This window comes from Chiloscyllium plagiosum, chromosome 4 (assembly GCF_004010195.1).
Source record: "Chiloscyllium plagiosum isolate BGI_BamShark_2017 chromosome 4, ASM401019v2, whole genome shotgun sequence".
Lineage (NCBI taxonomy): Eukaryota > Metazoa > Chordata > Chondrichthyes > Orectolobiformes > Hemiscylliidae > Chiloscyllium > Chiloscyllium plagiosum.
In genome coordinates, this window is record NC_057713.1 from 17627883 (window position 1) to 17645731 (window position 17849).

The 17849-nt window shown below is 43.5% G+C and overlaps 1 protein-coding gene across 1 annotated transcript in view; it reads left to right on the plus strand.

Annotated features, from left to right (window-relative positions):
* Positions 1–17849, plus strand: part of lama1 (laminin, alpha 1) — a 290652-nt gene that overhangs the window by 38309 nt on the left and 234494 nt on the right. The gene's annotated exons all lie outside the window — the stretch shown is intronic.

Sequence of the window (17849 nt, forward strand, 5' to 3'; positions counted from 1 at the left end):
GAATAAAATTGAAATCTTTTTGAGGACAATTTTAAGCCAACTGAATGCTGAGGAATTCGGGGACGAGGTGGAATAAGAACAGAAAGTGTTTGAAGGAATCCAGTAGGTCTGGCAGAGAGAGAAACAAATATGTTTTAAGTCTGGTATGACTTCTTCAGAACCGCAAGGGGCTGGAACATCGCGTTTTTTCATACTTGTGACAGAGGGAGAGGAACAGATTGTGAGAATGACAGAGAAAAGGACAGAGCAAGTGTTATTAGTGGTAAAGGAGTGATGGTGATGTAAAATTGGTGCAAATATTAGATGTGAATTGGTTAGGTGGGTCCGCCCCACTAAACAAAAAGCCAACAAGTCAGAAACAAAGTATGGTTGTCCGAGGGTGAAGTGATGTAAGAGACATTGAGTATAAAAGTTGTACTTTGGACTTGTGGAACTCAGTGTTGAGTCCAACAGGCTGTAAGGTGCCTAAACAGGAAATGAGATGTTGTTCCTCAAGTTTGAAAAATGACTTTCATTGGAGCACTGTAGCAGACCAACACAGAAGTATTAGTGAGGTGGCAATGCTGAGGTGCAGCATCGATTTAACACACACTCAGTATTACTTTGGGAGCATGCACCCCCAATATTTTACCCAACACTGTCAGTTTCACAACCAGGGTGATAGGTAAAAGTTTCTCCCAGTTAATGGGGTGTAAAATCAATTTCTCACCTCATGTCGATATTGATTATTTCCTTGGAATAATACTAGCAGTACCAGCATTTTGTATCGTGAGTGAAATATAACCACAAATCAAATAAATAAACATGCCGCATGGCATGGGTGAAATCTTCTGCCCTTCAACATGGTGAGTTTAGGCATCAAGGGGCATTTCGGCAGGGGTGGGAAAGATTTGGGTGGTGACCTAGCCACTTTTCTGCTTTTACCTCAATTAAATCCAGTGCAGAACTAATGCCCATTTGAAGAACTGATACCTGTTATCCCTGGTATTAGTCCATGTGGGGAGAACAGCAAGTGAACCGCTAAACCAACTGGTGTTTTGTAGGGAAAGTGGGGTGCCCTGATTCAGTTAGACCCAGTTGCTGATCAAGGTACCTGGAGAGGGCAGGGTGGGTGATGGGTGAGTGGGAGTGTTGCTCACTGAGAGTCACCATCTTGCCCATGCTGCTGTATTCCCACTCCAAAACCCTCCCTGGAGCATCAGAGGCGGAGGCTGAGAGGTGGCCATATAGAGGTTTACAAGATCATGAGGGGTATGGGAAGGATAAATAGACAAGGTTTTTTCTCTGGGATGGAGGAGTCCAGAACTAGAGGGCATAGGTTTAGGGTGCGAGGGGAAAAATTTAAGAGACCTAGGGGGCAACTTTTTCACACCAAGGATGGTGCGTGTACAGAATGAGCTGCCAGAGAAGTAGCGGAGGCTGGTCCCATTACAGCATTTAAAAAGCATCTGAATGGGTAAATGAATAGGAAGGGTTTATAGGGATATGGGCCAAGTGCTGGCAAATGGGACTAGATTAATTTAGGATATCTGGTCAGCATGGACGAATTGGACCGAAGGGTCTGTTTCTATGCTGTACATCTCTCGGCTTTTATCTACCTAAGTCCATCTCTCTGAGGCCTCCACTGGATGTCATGTTGACTGCAGCCACTGCCTCCTTGGTGGCGCTGCTGAGTTCAGAGGGCTGCCGACCTCTGAATGTAGTTCTCGAAGGATAGGGCTTCCATCTTGGGCCGGGGGCTGGGCTGGTTTCCGTGCTCCCCGAGCGGGCTCACCATTGGCCTATTACGTGGCAAAAAAAATCTTCTCAAAAAGGAGACAAGATATGGTTCTCACCAACTCCTCAGAGGACTGTCAAAACTTCTATTCCCTCCAGAAAATTAACGACATATTTAAAGAATTAGTGCAAGCCAACAACTTTTTTTTAAGCACTTCCCGTTCTAATCCAGAAGTTTTTGAGAGTTTGAAAAAATCACATAAAACCATTAACCAGGGTGGCATCGTGGTTCAGTGGTTAGCACTGTTGCCTCACAGCACCGGGGGCCCAGGTTCGATCCCAGCCTCAGGCGACTGTGCAAACCCCACACAGACATTCTCAATGTGTCTGAGTGGGTTTGCTCCGGTTTCCTCCCAAAGATGTGCAGGCCAGGTGAATTCGCCATGTTAAATTGACCATGGTGTTAGGTGCAGTAGTCAGAGGGAAATGTAGGGGATGGGTCTGGGTGGGTTACTCTTTGGAGGTTCAGTGTGGACTTGTTGGGTTGAAGGGCCTGTTTCCACACTGTAGGGAATCTAATCTAAAAACAATTTGCTGTGAAGATGATGTCTCTGTGGATGCTGACTGACCTGTTAAATTTTTCCAGCAAATTCTTTTTAAATTTAGTCTCTTGTTTTCAAACTTGGCTCAGCTAATGAAAAGCCTTTGTGGATTTTCTTTTGTCCAATGTGTGATAAAGATCTACCCTCAAGACATTTCTATGGCATTGATTACAAGTATTAGCATAATAGACCACGCACTCTCCATTTTATGAAACTGCTTTACAGTGACACAATGGTAGCTGTTTTTGCTCAGTCGAAACTGAAGCTCACTTTTTGGTTTTGTCATGCATTTAAAATTTGTGTTTTTTTTTGTTATTCTGTTGTGTAAAGTGCTTGCAAATCCTGGAAGATGTTCTGTATGATTTTTGTTCCCATGAGTGTTTGCATAAAGTAACCATAGTCCCAGGAAACTCTTTTGTGAGAGAGAGAGAGAGAGATAGTGGTGGTTTAACCTGAGGGAGACCACACCTCAGGCAAAGGGAGAGGTTGAGAAGGGACATTCAACAGTCTGAGATTTGAACCTACATTAGGCATTGTTCTGTATCACAGGCAAACCATCCAGCCAACTGAGCTGTATGCAGATACAGTGGTAGACTTGTGCATTCAGTGTAACACCTTTTGACAAGCAATATAGATGTTTTGAAAAGGAATACATCTAGGGTGGCACAGTGGTTGGCACTGCTGCCTCACAGCACAAGGAACCTGGATTCGGTTCAAGCTGTCTATGTGGAGTTTGCACATTCTTCCTGTGATCGTGATAATTTCCTCTGGGTGCTCTGGTTTCCAGTGGAGGTGGAATGGCTGTGCCAAAATAAAAATGTCCCAAAGTATCCAGGAATGAATAGATTAGGTGCATTAGCCATGATAAAAACCCCATGTGGGGTTATTGAGGTGAGGGTGCATCTAGATTGGGGTCAGTGTAGACTCGATGGGCCCAATAGCCTCTTTCTGCACTATAGGTCTTCTATATTCCCTTTTTTGTTCATGAAGAAAGTCAGCAATCTCTGAATACTAAGTCACTGGGCAAGAAGAATAGGACAACCCATCTATTTGCTATTCGATCAACAAAGGTCTCTTAATATTGTCAGTTACTTTCAATACCTATTCTGATGCAATATTTGGAATTAAAATATTCCAGCTAAGCTGTCTAGCAGTAACTGTGTGTTTAGCATATTTACATTAACAATAAGTTGTGAGATTCTGTATTTTTCATCCCAAGTATGTGGATGTTATCGCTTTGGGGTTATACTACGTGGTTTCTGCTTCAGAAGAGTTTGAAAAGAGCTTGCTGAGATGACGTTGGCACATGTGAGTGACCACTCAGTGAAATCATGGCTGGCCTGATAACCCTCAAAACTTCACTTTCCTGCATTTTTCCCCATAAACCTTGCATGCCTTACTAATTAAACATGTAGAGATGGAAATGTGTTGCTGGAGAAGCGCAGCAGGTCAGGCAGCATCTAGGGAACAGGAGGGCTGGCCTGATAACCCTCAAAACTTCACTTTCCTGCATTTTTCCCCATAAACCTTGCATGCCTTACTAATTAAACATGTATCTGTCTCAGCTTTGAACATACGTAATGACCCACCCTCAACAGCCCTGTACGGTAAATAATTCCACAGAACTGGGAATTAGAGAAGTTTGATCCCTTTGGGTGTCCGTACGTTGCAGTGATTTAAGAGGGAAGCTAACCACCACTTTCTGAAAGGCAACTAGGGATAGACTAGGGAATGCTGGCTGAGCCAGAGATGCCCATGTCCCATGAATGAATTTTAAAAGCCCAATTTCTACTCCAGACACCAGCAAAATGCAAACTCAGCATTGGGTTATGAAATGATACTATTTCCTGTTGTATGAAGAAATAACAATGAACTAGCAGCTCATGCTTCTGGTAGAATACTACCAGCAGTTCTCCTTTCTGTACCAACCAGTCTCAGGGCTTGATTAGTTAACAGTGATAGAGGAGGAACCACTAGTGAGTCTTGACAAGAAGAGGCACTTACCTTCACAACAACATGTACTTTATTAAATTACAGCATTACTTAGTTAGACATAACTACCATGACTATCAGGACCCATGGATGATCCTTAAGGACCTGAACAGCCTGTTCTCTACCTAAGACTGATTGGCATTATCAGTGTACTGATTGTGACAAGGTCTGTCTGGTGGACCTCTTAGAATATGAGATCCCAGATTGGGGCTGTTAACCTGCTCCAATCAGGGAGCCCTGGCTGACAGAAGGACAAGCTGTTTACTCTGAGAGTTGGTTCTGATGGAACCAACCCAACCACCCTGTAGCTCAACATTTCAATTCCCCCTCCCACTCCACCAACGATATGCAGGTCTTTGGACTCCTCCATCGTCAGACCACAGCGAAACGACGGTTGGAGGAAGAACGCCTCATCTTCCGGCTAGGAACCCTCCAACCACAAGGGATGAACTTGGATTTCACCAGTTTCCTCATTTCCCCTCCCCCCCAGCCTGTCTCAGTCAAATCCATCAAATTCAGCACCGCCTCCCTAACCTGCAATCTTCTTCCCGACCTCTCCGCCCCCACCCCAATCTGTCCTATCACCCTCACCTTGACCTTTTTCCACCTATCACATTTCCGACGCCCCTCCCCCAAGTCCCTCCTCCCTATCTTTTATCTTAGCCTGCTGGACAAACTTTCCTCATTCCTGAAGAAGGGCTAATGCCCGAAACGTCGATTCTCCTGTTCCCTAGATGCTGCCTGACCTGCTGCGCTTCTCCAGCAACACATTTCCATCTCTGATGGAGCTGGATCAGCTTCAAGAACGTGCCACGTATAAATGAACGGTGACTTGGTGGCAGGATATCATCCTCTGTAAAGGCATTTCAATCAGATCGGGTGAATCATATTGCACGCAGTAACATTAACCCTTTCTGAACCGTTACTGCATGCAGCAAGGATGTTTTCGTGTTGTTAATAAGTTTGTCAGTGCACATATTAAAAGATCAGAGAAGGAATTATCTCATTTATGTAGCACAGCTGTCAACCTCAGAATGTTCCACAGTGAGTTACTGCCTTTGAAGTTATTTTTTACAGGTTTGATCACTGTTCTCATGTAACAAGTGAATTCCATACATAGTCTTAATGAATTTACATGCCAGCATCTGATAGACATACCTTCAAGCCAGTTATCAGTATGAAGAATGGATGTGTTAATAGGATGATAGAGGCCACATTTCTGCAGTCAAATGGAAGTGAACAACGGAGCTGCAAATTCTCCCGACAAGTGCATTAGAGTGGGCTTTCTTATCCATATCAGTTTTATAATCTTGTAATGATCCTCAATTAAGCAAAGTAATCAGTACTGATGTCTGGAAGGTACTCCTAGGTACTCTTAATGAAACCACTGTCTCCAATCAAAGTCTCCTCATTAATGGCTGCCAGTTCTGATTTGGCATTAGGGGATGGTAGCAGGGACACTGAAATACTGCAATTAGTTGTGTTTAATTGTCACCGAGCACTACAGCATGAGACCCAATTCCAACTTGCACGCTGTGTTAACAACTTGCATTGATCTAGCGCTTTTGATTTTTCAGTTAAACGATTCGAGTTGCGTCACAGGTGAAAGCTGACTCCAGACCTCTGATTGCTTTTCGCCGGAGCGTATAGCTGACTGTCCTGGGAACAAATTCTCTTGGCTAGAAGCCAGGGGCATTATATGGAGCACAAAATCAATGGAGTAAATATCCATTTGCTGTCTCAGGCCCTGGGACAGCGTAAAGTGAGTTACAGGAGAAATGAGGTCTGATGACTGATTTAAGGTTAACCAGTGAGTCAGAAAGATTGGATAGACTCCAGTCAATTTGATCTCCACTCAATGGCCTGTGGTGAGCTGGCTGTTCTTAGCTGGGGTTTTAGTGATGCTGTTGCAGTTGGCATTGTATTCACTAAAAGCAGTAAGACCATGCATCCTCCTCAAACTATTTGACTGAAATAAGTCACTTTGGCCGATTTATCAGGAGGTGCGGAGGATCCACAGGAGCAGATGACAGTACAAGGAGGTGAAGGAGAAAAATTGGTGGAGAAAATAGATACTAAGGCAGCTTCTTAGCTCTACCAGTCATAAGAGTAGTGGGTGCCACATCAGAATAGCATTAATAGTCATCAAAAGTGGCAAATTACCCCATCCGTTGCTAACAGAAACTATTCCTGTTCCTTTTTTTCCTCTTTTGGAGCTGAAGTATGGTATTATGCAGCAGCAAAGTGAAGACAGCACAGTCAGATGCACATGGCAAAATAGAACACGAATCACAGTTTAATCATTTCAGTTGGACACCATATTCTCCCAAGCTTAAATTGAAACCTGTAACCATAATTACGGAAGGCCAGTAACCTGAATGATGGAACTGTAGGATGAAGAGGGTTGCTATTTAATGTTGCTAGTCCGAGATCCTTTGTTCAGAATCTGAGCATTCTTGAGGAAACTTGATATCTCTGCTTGGTAAACATATGCAGAGGTCATGGAGCCCTGGAAGAGAAGCAGTGATGTATCTTATGTAGCCGGATTTTGTAAATTTGCTAAGTTATGGCTTATCCACTTTCATTTTAATAGACTGGAAAACGTGGACTGGCGGAGCAGACAGGTTGTCAGTCTGGGTTTTGCACTACGTTCATCCCAAGTGGTCTCCCATCCAGTATATTATAACTCTGCGTTTCTGTGGTGTCCAGTCAGCAGCTTGTCGTTGTCTTGCTCATCACATTTCAGTAAAAAGTTGTTTCACAAAATGCAGCAAAGGATTTTGCTAAAATCTATTTCCTCTGATGGGTGAAATCAAGCACAGAGTGTGATAGTTTCTAGTCACTTAGAAATCCAGGGGTGTGAGTAAATTGTGTTTGTACAATCAAACAGGTATGATCTAAGTGACAGTGTGAACTGGATCAAGGGTTTGAATGGAAATTGGGTGGAATTTTGAACTTCTGGAGGTGGGCTTAGTTGAGTGAGTGGTGATATATCTGAACCCCTCCTGCATCAGAATAGAATGGGAAGGCTCATCATTGACGTTGCTGCTTCACTGCCAGTTGAGAGCCTTGAATGACGAATTACATTGCATGGGTCTTCTGTGGTCCTGGGTGTCATTCTGGAAACATCCACTGTGTCTTTCATGACACTGTTGAGTACAAGGGTGGCCAGGCGCTGATTATCCTCTATCGCCCAGATCTAAATTCTGAGCAAAGATCCACTGGTGGCCTTCCCCATGCCTAATTGCTATATCAGCACGTGACAGCTTGGGGGTCTCTGCACTCAAATAAAAGCAAAATACTGCAGATGCTGGAAAAACTCAGCAAGTCTTGATAGGATCGTGAAGAAGGTGTTTGGTATGCTTTCCTTTACTGGTCAGAGTATTGAGTACAGGAGCTGAGAGGTCAAGTTGTGGCTATACAAGACATTGGTTAGGCCACTTTTGGAATATTGTGTGCAATTCTGGTCTCCTTCCTGTCAAACTTGAAAGGGTCCAGAAAGGATTCACAAGGATGTTGCCAGGCTTGGAGGATTTAAGCTTTAGGGAGAGGCTGAACAGGCTGGGGCTGTTTTCCCTGGAATGTCGAAGGCTGAGGGGTCACCTTACAGAGGTTTATAAAATCATGAGGGGCATGGATAGGATAAATAGACAAAGTCTTTTCCCTAGGTCCAGAACTAGAGGGCATAGTTTTAGGGTGAGAGGGGAAAGATATAAGAGAGACCTAAGGGGCAACTTTTTCACACTGAGCATGTTATGTGTATGGAATGAGCTGCCAGAGGAAATGGTGGAGGCTGGTACAATTGCAACATTTTTAAAGGCATCTGGATGGGTATATGAATAGGAAGGGTTTGGAGGGATATGGGCCGGGTGCTGGGAGGTGGGGCTAGATTGGGTTGGGATATCTGGTCAGCATGGACGGGTTGAACCAAAGGGTCTGTTTCCGTGCTCTACTTCTCTATGACTCTGTCTGGCAGCATTTGTGGAAAGAGAAACTGAGTTAATGTTTCAAGTCCGTATTGTTCTCTTTCTACATTGTTGAGTTTAATTTGGATGATTAAGTTATTGAATGTCAGCAACTGGTTTTAACATTGAAACGTTGGTGCACGGACATGTTTCAATTTCATTTCACATGGAGATTAGGCCACACCTGAAGCAATCATATTCAATGGCAATTATTTTTTCATGTCTTTCTAACGTAATCTTATTGCTATGAAAGTAGTTACATGCATTTAAATACTGATTATAAAGAAAGGGACTGATTGTGCAATATTTTCAGAGCTTCAAACAAAATCGTTGCGAGATCTGAAAATCATGAGAAATGGCTGGAGAATGCTGAAAGTGTAAAATCTTTCACCGAAAATGGTAGCATCTCTTGGGCTGTTATAGCAATAAAGCTAGATCATGCCTTTTCAAATAAAAATAAACTTGTTGCCCATTGAGTATTTTCATTTGAGTCATTTTGGAACATTTGAATAGCTGTCTACAGTGTGCCTCACACCTCTTCGCATTATCCCGCATAAAGATTTCCTGGTGTCATGTTTAATTCAGTTGCATTGCATTGGTATCCTTTGACGTTTTAAATCTTTTTTGAGAGCTTTAGTATGGATTCAGCTGTTTGGTTTAATTCTTTTAGGAAGTGACTGAAACCTAGTCGCTTTCGTTCAGGTTATTAATCACGAAAGACAACATTGCCACTTTACCCCTGCACGAAATGGATTTTCACACAGTCAATTGCAATCCAGCTGAATTTTGAGGAATGGTGAACTTTACATCGGGGTCTGCTGCAACAAATCAAAAGCAGCCTCATTTTTGTAAAAAGAAAATCTATACCATAGCCAATTTAATAATAGGTTCAGTAACTTAATCCAAATAAAAAAGTAGAAAGCAATTAACATTTTACATCAAAGTAATCAGGGGTTAGCTTGCCCGATATGAGTGAGCTGTCCACTGCAGGGTAAGGTAACAACATTATCAGATTCAATCTTATTTTCATTCAAAGGTACAGCATTGTTTCATTGAAGTTATGAAGTAATTTTCATTTATTGCATATGTGCAGATAAACCTTCCTCCCACCTTCAGTGGTTTAGTACTCTGACTTAGGAAGTACATGGTCAGAAAACATTTTAACTAACTACTAAATCACACACAAAATATATCTCAGCTTTGGCCCTCTCATTTCCCCCTCCCCCAGTTCCCTCCGAATCAAACAACCTACTACTGTGCTCTCTGACTAGATATGCACATAGTATGCATTGTGTGAAATGTTATCACATGCAAAACACTCTTGCAGCCCCAACCCAGGCAGAGTTAACGCCTTCAGGAAAAGGTGTAGGAAGTGCATTCAAATGAAAAGCTCTTTGAAAACCATATTTTTCAAGAAACATCAGGATTATTTTAATGCATTTTCTTTAGCCTGCGGAGTTGGTTAATTTTGATCTCCATGTACATTCTGAATCTGTCTTTGCATATTAAATAAAAGCATTTTTTTTACACACTGCAGTTAGTCTCACAGTAAACTGGTGCTAATGGATTTTCTTTCTTCTGGTCGACAGCTAGAGGACATAATCAGGAACAGGCTGGGCCACAGTCCTGGACGTCACATCTTATCCACTGATGCAGTCCAGTGTTGTTCTTAAGGGGATTTGAGGGTAGATGAGTGAGATCTTTATTTGCATGAGATCATTAGGTGCTGGCAACACTGCCCACTGGCTCTAAAGTCTCCGTGTGATGGTACTGGCCTTTTAAGAGATTTGCATTCTGTGCCGGTTTTCTTGCAGAGAGGTATTACCACAGTGGTGCTGAAATATCTCCTTCAGACAGACACTTGGTGAACAGCTTTAGAGTTCTCCCTGGGTGTTTTGTTTTAAATGAGTCAAATGAATCAAGAGCAGACAAAGTTTAAAAAAAAATCACACAACACCAGGCTATAGTCCAACAGGTTTATTTGGAAGCACGAACTTTTGGAGCGCTGCTCCTTCATCAGGTGGTTGTGAAGCAAGAGAAAAAAGAATAAGACACAAAATCCATACCTTTGTCTTTAAATAAATATAAAAGTTAGTGCCTAGGCTATCTCCTTACAATACTTTTGAGAGGGTGGTCTAAGCCATAACATTAGTGACATTTGCCTTGCAAAGTGCAGACAAAAAGTCTGCCTTCTGTGAGACATACTGAGAAATCACGGTCCTGGAAGCAATGGACTCATTCCTTTTTATGATGGTCTGGTGGATTCCTGTAGAACCAATGAGCAGTAATGGACCAGTAATTCAGGAACCCATGAGATAATTAGCTGGGCACCTGCATTTAAATCCACCCATATCAGATGGTGGAATTTGAATTTTTTTTAAAATTTGTAATTTGAATTCTAATGCTGACCAGGAAAGCACTGTCAATTGTCATAAAAACTGATCTTGCTCATGATTTTCCTTCAGGAAATTTACCTGGTCTGGCCTACAGCAACGTGGTTTACTTGCAAATGCTCTCTGAAATGGTATCACAAGCCCCCTGGTCCTCACCTTCCACCCCACCAATCTCTCTGCATAAACCGCATCTTCCGCCACCTACAAACAGACACCACCACCAGGGATATATTTCCCCCTCCCCAGTCCTATTCGTTTTCCGCAAAGACCGTTCCCTCTGTGACGACCTGGTCGGGTCCACGCTGCCCAACAACTTCACCTGCACATCCACCAGTGTCATTTATTGTATCCGTTGCTCCCGATGCAGTCTCCTTTACACTGGGGAGACTGGACGCCTTCGCACAGAGCGCTTTAGGGAACATTTCTGGGACACCCACACCAATCAACCCACCGCCCCAACATTTCAATTTCCCCTCCCACTCTGCTGAGGACATGCAGGTCCTGGGCCTCCTCCACCGTTGCTCCCTCACCACCAGACGCCTGGAGGAAGAACGCCTCATCTTCTGCCTCAGAACACTTCAACCCCAGGGCATCAATGTGGACTTCACCAGTTTCCACATTTCCCCTCCCCCCATCTTACCCCAGTTCCAACCTTCCAGCTCAGCACCATCCTCATGGTGCTGCCTGACCTGCTGTGCTTTTCCAGCACCACTCTAATCTTGACTCACAAGTCACTCAGTTGCATCTAGCACTAAAATGCCTCAGAAAAAATAAATTCAAGACATAATACTTAACATGAATAAGTTTAGTTAAACTCAGTGATCTATTGCTTTCCAGACACAACTTTCAAATTTGTGTCAAAGTTAAAGCTTGTCAAGGTTCAAGTTAAAACATTTGTTGGTACAATCTATTAATACATAATGCTCAGATTTTCTTCAAGTAAAGTAAATACAGTACTAAAAGCTAATTTGTGAACCTGGCATGAAACTGAGTCTCAGTGAATTCGAAAATGAGGTTCAGTTCTTGGTTTGAGTTGGCTCTGCCATAACAGTAGTAACAACGCCATTCCATTCAGCATTTGTGGGCTAGGTGAGGCCCCAGGTGTCAGCACTGCTGCCTCACAGTACCAGGGACCCACATTCAATTCCAGCCTTGAGCAATTGCCTTTGTGGATTTGATTAGGTCACTTACAGTCTGGAAACGGGCCCTTCAGCCCAACAAGTCCACACTGACCCTCCGAAGTGCAACCCACCCAGACTCATTTCCCTCTGACTAATGCACTTAACACGATGAACAATTTAGCATGGCCAATCCACCTCATCTGCACATCTTTGGACTGTGGGAGGAAACCCACACAGGTACGGGGAGAACATGCAAACTCCACACAGACAGTCACCCAAGGCCAGAATCGAACCCAGGTCCTTGGTGCTGTGAGGTTGCAGTGCTAACCACTGAGCCACCGTGCCACCCATTCTCTCTATTTGTACATTCTCCCTGAATGGGTTTCCTCTGGGTGCTCCCCTTTCCTCCCACAGTCCAAAGATGTGCAGGTCAGATGAATTGGCCATGCCTATTGCCCACAGTATTCAGGGATGTGCAGGCTAGGTGGATTATCCATGGAAAATCTGGGATTTACGGGGGAAAGGGTGGGGGCATGGTGGACCTGAGTTGGGATGCTCTTTGGAGGGTCTTTGCAGTCTCAGTGGGCTAAATGGCCTCTTTCTGCACTGTAGTGATTCTATGATTCTCATTTTGGTCATTACTCAGAATCTTATGTCCTGTGGGGGTAGTGAGCTCGGAGAAGGAAAGCACTCTATTAAACAAGTTGCTGGTGTACACAGATCCTGCCTCCTTCCTTCCAGTGGAGTTAGCTTTCTGGATGTGGAGGTCAACCATCCTGCCTCACCACCAGTTGAGGTCCTTAAGTGATCAGCTAAAGACCACTCTCAACCCTTAGGCCCACCTGCCAGTGCTTGATCTTGTCACCATGTTACATTTCTGATAGTTGTTACCCTGCAACCAGCTTGTCTCCTCAACTGGGAATATTTTGATCAAAGGCAGCCAGAGCCTGACGGAGGGTTTGGACACTGGCAGAGAGGTGTTGGAGGGTGGAGGTGGTTGGACCTGCCGGGAGCCACTATAAATCCCTCTGACTTCATGCACAAATTCCTCTTTTCTACTTTGATATGGTGATCCCCATCTCCTGCTGATTTAGCTTAGATTCTTTCTAACCTCTTTGTGAGAACATTGGACCCAGTCTTACTGAGGCACGACCTGTCCATTCTGAATAGATGTCTCCTTTCCCAGATCTAGCCAGTGTCCCAAGAATCTGAAGCGTTACCTTCTGCACCACACATTGATCTTACCTGTCCTCTGTTCCTACTCCCTCTAGTAAGTAGCACTTAACAATAATCCAGAGATTACTTCCTTCAAGGCAATACTTTTTAACTTCTTCCTAGCTCATGAAAATCTGACTGTAGGATCTCAATATTGCTTGTATTGATGTGTACCGCACATCTCTGTCAGGATTGAGGATGACCTGTTTTGATGGACTCCAAGATGACACAGTCCATTGCACAATCTACATGCTTTCTCACGTGTGGACAGAACATACTGGAAGGCTGAGGTAGCTGGGTTGTTTGTGCCCTCTCTCCAACTCCATATCTTTATCTCTGCAAATTCCAAAAGAAATCGCTTGGTGTGTTCGGTGGCCTTTTGAATGTGCCACCTCCATTATGGTCAGTCTCCCATGAGTCCGCAGGGATGCCTGATCTATTCTGTTAAAAATCACACAACACTAGGTTATAGTCCAACAGGTTTATTTGGAAGCACTAGCTTTCAGAGCGCTGCTCATTCTTCAGATGGTTGTGGAGTGTAGGATTGTAAGGCACAGAATTTATAGCAAAAGTTTACAGTGTGGTGCGAGTACTTGCAGAATTATATTTTACTTTGCTCAAAAATTACATGAATCCATGTAAGATTCTGTAATTCCCTTTTTTATAAATAGAATCAGTCTGAACATTGGGGCACAAACAGACTTTAACCTCACACCTTCAATGCATTATCTGAGCTGACATGGCACCTGCTGTTAAAATTCACTTGACAATATAACTTTAAAAAAGTTCTGGGATTTATATTTGAAAGAACTGAAACCAACATGGTCATGCTAAAAGATGAGAGAGTTAACTAACAAACCAGGTCTTTTTTAATACATAATTTCAGTTGCACCACACTGTAAACTTTTGCTATAAATTCGATGTCTTACAATCTTATACTCCACAACCACCTGATGAAGGAGCGTCACTCTGAAAGCTAGTGCTTCCAAATAAACCTGTTGGACTATAACCTGGTGTGATTTTTAACTTTGTCCACCCCAGTCCAACACCACCAACTCCAAGGCATGATCTATTCGGGATTGCTTTGAGGAAATGCCTGAAGTATTTCCACTCTCCGTCTGGGAGTTTCCTGCCAGGACTGAGTTCCGAGGAGGGCAGTAACTTGAAGGTCCAGTTTATGAACAAGGTCCCTCCAATGAGGTTGATTCTCCTCAACATCTCACAACTTCTGACACACTCCCTTTTGCCCCTGCAGAATATTCTGCCCCTTTGCCATGATATCTTTTACCCTGGCATTCGGAAGCATGTCTAAAGCAACTCCTGATGTAGCTGCGATTAAACAAAAAGCCTGTCGTCTTACTAACTATGCAATCTTCTCGAAGAGTTGCATTTCTACTCACTGTCGTTGACTCTGCGAACTGGTATGTATTGATACAGCCCTCAGAAAGAGTTAAGTAGTCAAGTGTAAAGATTAGACTAGATTCCCTACAGTGCGGAAACAGGCCATTTGGCCCAACAAGTCCACACTGACTCTCTGAAGAGCAACCCACCCAGACCCAACTTCTTCTGACTAATACATCTAACACTATAGCATAGCCAATTCACTTGACTGCACATCCTTGGATTGTAGGAGGAAACCAGAGCATCCGGAGGAAATACGCACAGACATGGGGAGAACGTCTGTGTGGAGTTTGCACAGTCATCCGAGGCTGGAATTGAACCAGGTCCCTGGCGCTATGAGGCAGCTCATTCCTGTTGAAGGGCGCTGGGCCCAAAACATCAATTCTCCTGCTTCTCAGATGCTGCCTGACCTGCTGTGCTTTTCCAGCAACACTCTCTTGACTCTCCAGCATCTGCAGACCTCACTTTCTCCACAGTGCTAACCACTGAGCCACCATACTGCCCCAGCAGTAAGGTTAACAGTCAGGCAGTAAGATTAGATGAAACCAGTTAATGTAGCTTGAATAGATCTAGTACTTTCCATCTGTAGGTGCTTGCAAATGCGACTTACTTAATCGCCATGCCTCGTTAACATGAAAACATTAGTGACAGTCTATTTACTAAATCAATTATGGTTCAACAGTTTAAAACACTTCCAATCAAGCATGGAAACTTTTGCAACTTAGATCTCATTTACTTTGTTTCTGAGATATACATTGGTAGATAAGCAATCTCCCAGTCAGGACCCCAGAGGAAGTTTGCTAAACCAGAACCATTGATGCTTTATTTCTTGTGATTTCCATGGAACAGCTGAGTACAATGGCCAGATTGCAGTTTGTGATTGTTTAATTACTAGAACTGCATTCCTCCTTTGGTTGATGGTTAGAATGGTCACATTCCAGTGAGTGTTCCCTTCAGATTTAGGTTGCAGGGGAGAGTAACTAGTTTCCCGGAGAGAAATCTGGAGTGGGTTAAAGTCTGAAGCCTTGAACAAGACAATTGAAACTGCTGATGGGGTCTGATTGAGAAAGTGAGCGATGGTTAAAGCTTCACTCCAAAAATTCTGAAGCAACGTTATTCAGCATTTCATTACTTTTTGAGAGTCGAATGAATTCCGAATGGAAGGGATAACTCTCCACCTTGTGCTTATAATTGAGTGTATAGCTTTTCACCTCCTGGATCACAATACGTTTGCACCATTGGAAAAAAATCTGCACTCGGAACACTTCATTTTAAGTTTTTTTTCGGAAAAAGTAAATAGAAGTAATACATTCCCAACATACATCCGCTGTTTATGGTATGGTCCAGTGTGGAACTGAGTAATCGGGACCAGGAGGTGTTGAGGTTTAACTTCTGCTCTGTAATGGGGTCGTTGTGTTTTGGCTTGGAAGCCACTGGAACTTGTTACAATTGACCACAATGTCCTTGATCCAGTCAGGTTCCCACTCCTCTCATTATTCAATATGGCACTGGGAGAGGTAATGGCCTTGTGGTGTTATTGCTGTGCTATTAATCCAGGGATTTGGGTAATGTTCAGGGGACCTGGGTTCAAATCCCAATGTGGTATGTGATGGAATTTGAATTCAATATTTTTTTTTTAAATCTAGAATTGAGAGTCTAATGATGACCATTGCCAATTATTGGAGGAAACCCATCTGGTTCACTGATCCCCTTTAGGGAAGGAAGCTGCTGTCCTCACCCAATCTGGATTGCATGTGACTCCAGACTTGTGGTTGACTCTTAACTGCCGTCTAGCATGAGTAATAAATGAGTAATAAGTGCTGCCATGAATGAATAAAAAGTGTCGTATGTGAATATGACAGTTGCAGGAAGACTGAAATATCTGTGATAAACACCTTGATCGAGTATAATGGTGATTTCAACTGCATGCTAAAAGAAATGTGATACGTGAAGAGAAAAGTCGATGATATCCTTCGAACTGGGCCATGGCCCTGTGTCTGACTGTACAACTGTCCCTGTAGAACATATTTGTTTGTACCAGCACTTCCAGGAGAAGACTCGAGAAATTTGGAGAGATAAAGGAGCGAAGAGTTTAACATGTTTCTTATCTTTGCCCTGGAAGGGACTTGAATTGAATTGAGTTGAATTTATTGTCACGTGTCCCGAGGCACAGTGAAAAGCTTTGTCTTGTGAGCAATGCAGACAGATCACAGAGTTACGTAGCATAGATAGTAAATAATAGGGAAACAATGGCAAAAACAAAAAACACAGGTACAGGTGAATGTTAAAAGATTGTGAGCCCATTCAGTATTCTAACAACAGTAGGTTAGAAACTGTTGCAAAACCAGCTGGTGCATGTGTCCAGGCTTCGGTACCTTCTCCATGATGGTAGAGGTTGTAGAAAAACATTGCCAGGGTGGGATGGATCTTTGAGAATGCTTGCGGCTTTCCTTGACAGTGGGCCTGGTAGTTGGATTCTATAGATGGGAGGTTGGCCTTTGTGCTTGTCCAGGCCGGGTTCACCACTCTCTGTAACCGTCTCCGATCTTGAATGGTACAGTTGCCATACCAGGTAGTGATACATCCAGACAGAATGGTCTCGATGGTGCATCTATAAAAGCTGGCAAAGGTATTCGCCGTCATGCCAAATTCCCTCAGCTGCCTGAAAAAGAAGAGACGTTGTTGGGCATTTGTAACCAGCGCTTCCATATGAAGAGTCCAAGAAAGCTTATTGTAGATGACCACTCCCAGGAGTTTGACACTCTCCACTTGTTCCACCTCTGTGCTGTTGATGTGTAGGGTAGCATGAATAACATCCCACCGGAAGTCAATAATGAATTTTGCTGGCATTGAGAACTAGTTTGTTCTCAGTGCACCATTTTTCCAGGTGTTCCACCTCTGTCTGTAGTCTGTTTCGTTGCCATCTGAGATTCAACTGACTACGGTGATGTCATCAGCGAACTTGTAAATGGCATTAGTCTGGTATTTGGCGACGCAGTCATGGGTATACAGTGAGTACAGTAGTGGGCTGAGTACGCACCCCCGGGGGGCTCCAGTGTTGAGTGTTAGTGAGGATGAAATATTGTCCCCAGTCTTCACTGATTGTGGCCTGTGGGTCAGGAAACTGAGGATCCAGTTGTAGAGAGTGGGCTTAGTCCGAGATCACAAATTTTAGTAATCAGTCTGGAAGGGATGATAGTGTTGAAGGCTGAACTGTAGTCAATGACTAGGATTCTCAAGTAGCTGTTCTTGGTGTCAAGATGTTCCAGGGAGGAATGAAGGGCATCTGACGTGAATCTAGACTTTCCTGTCTAGCCTGTAGAAGACTGTCGACCACATTAGGTCAAGTAACTGCAATCTTTCTAACAAGATGACTTCTAAATTTAAAAAATGCTCATGGAATGAGGGCATCATTGACAAGGCCAGTATTTATTGCCCTCCCTA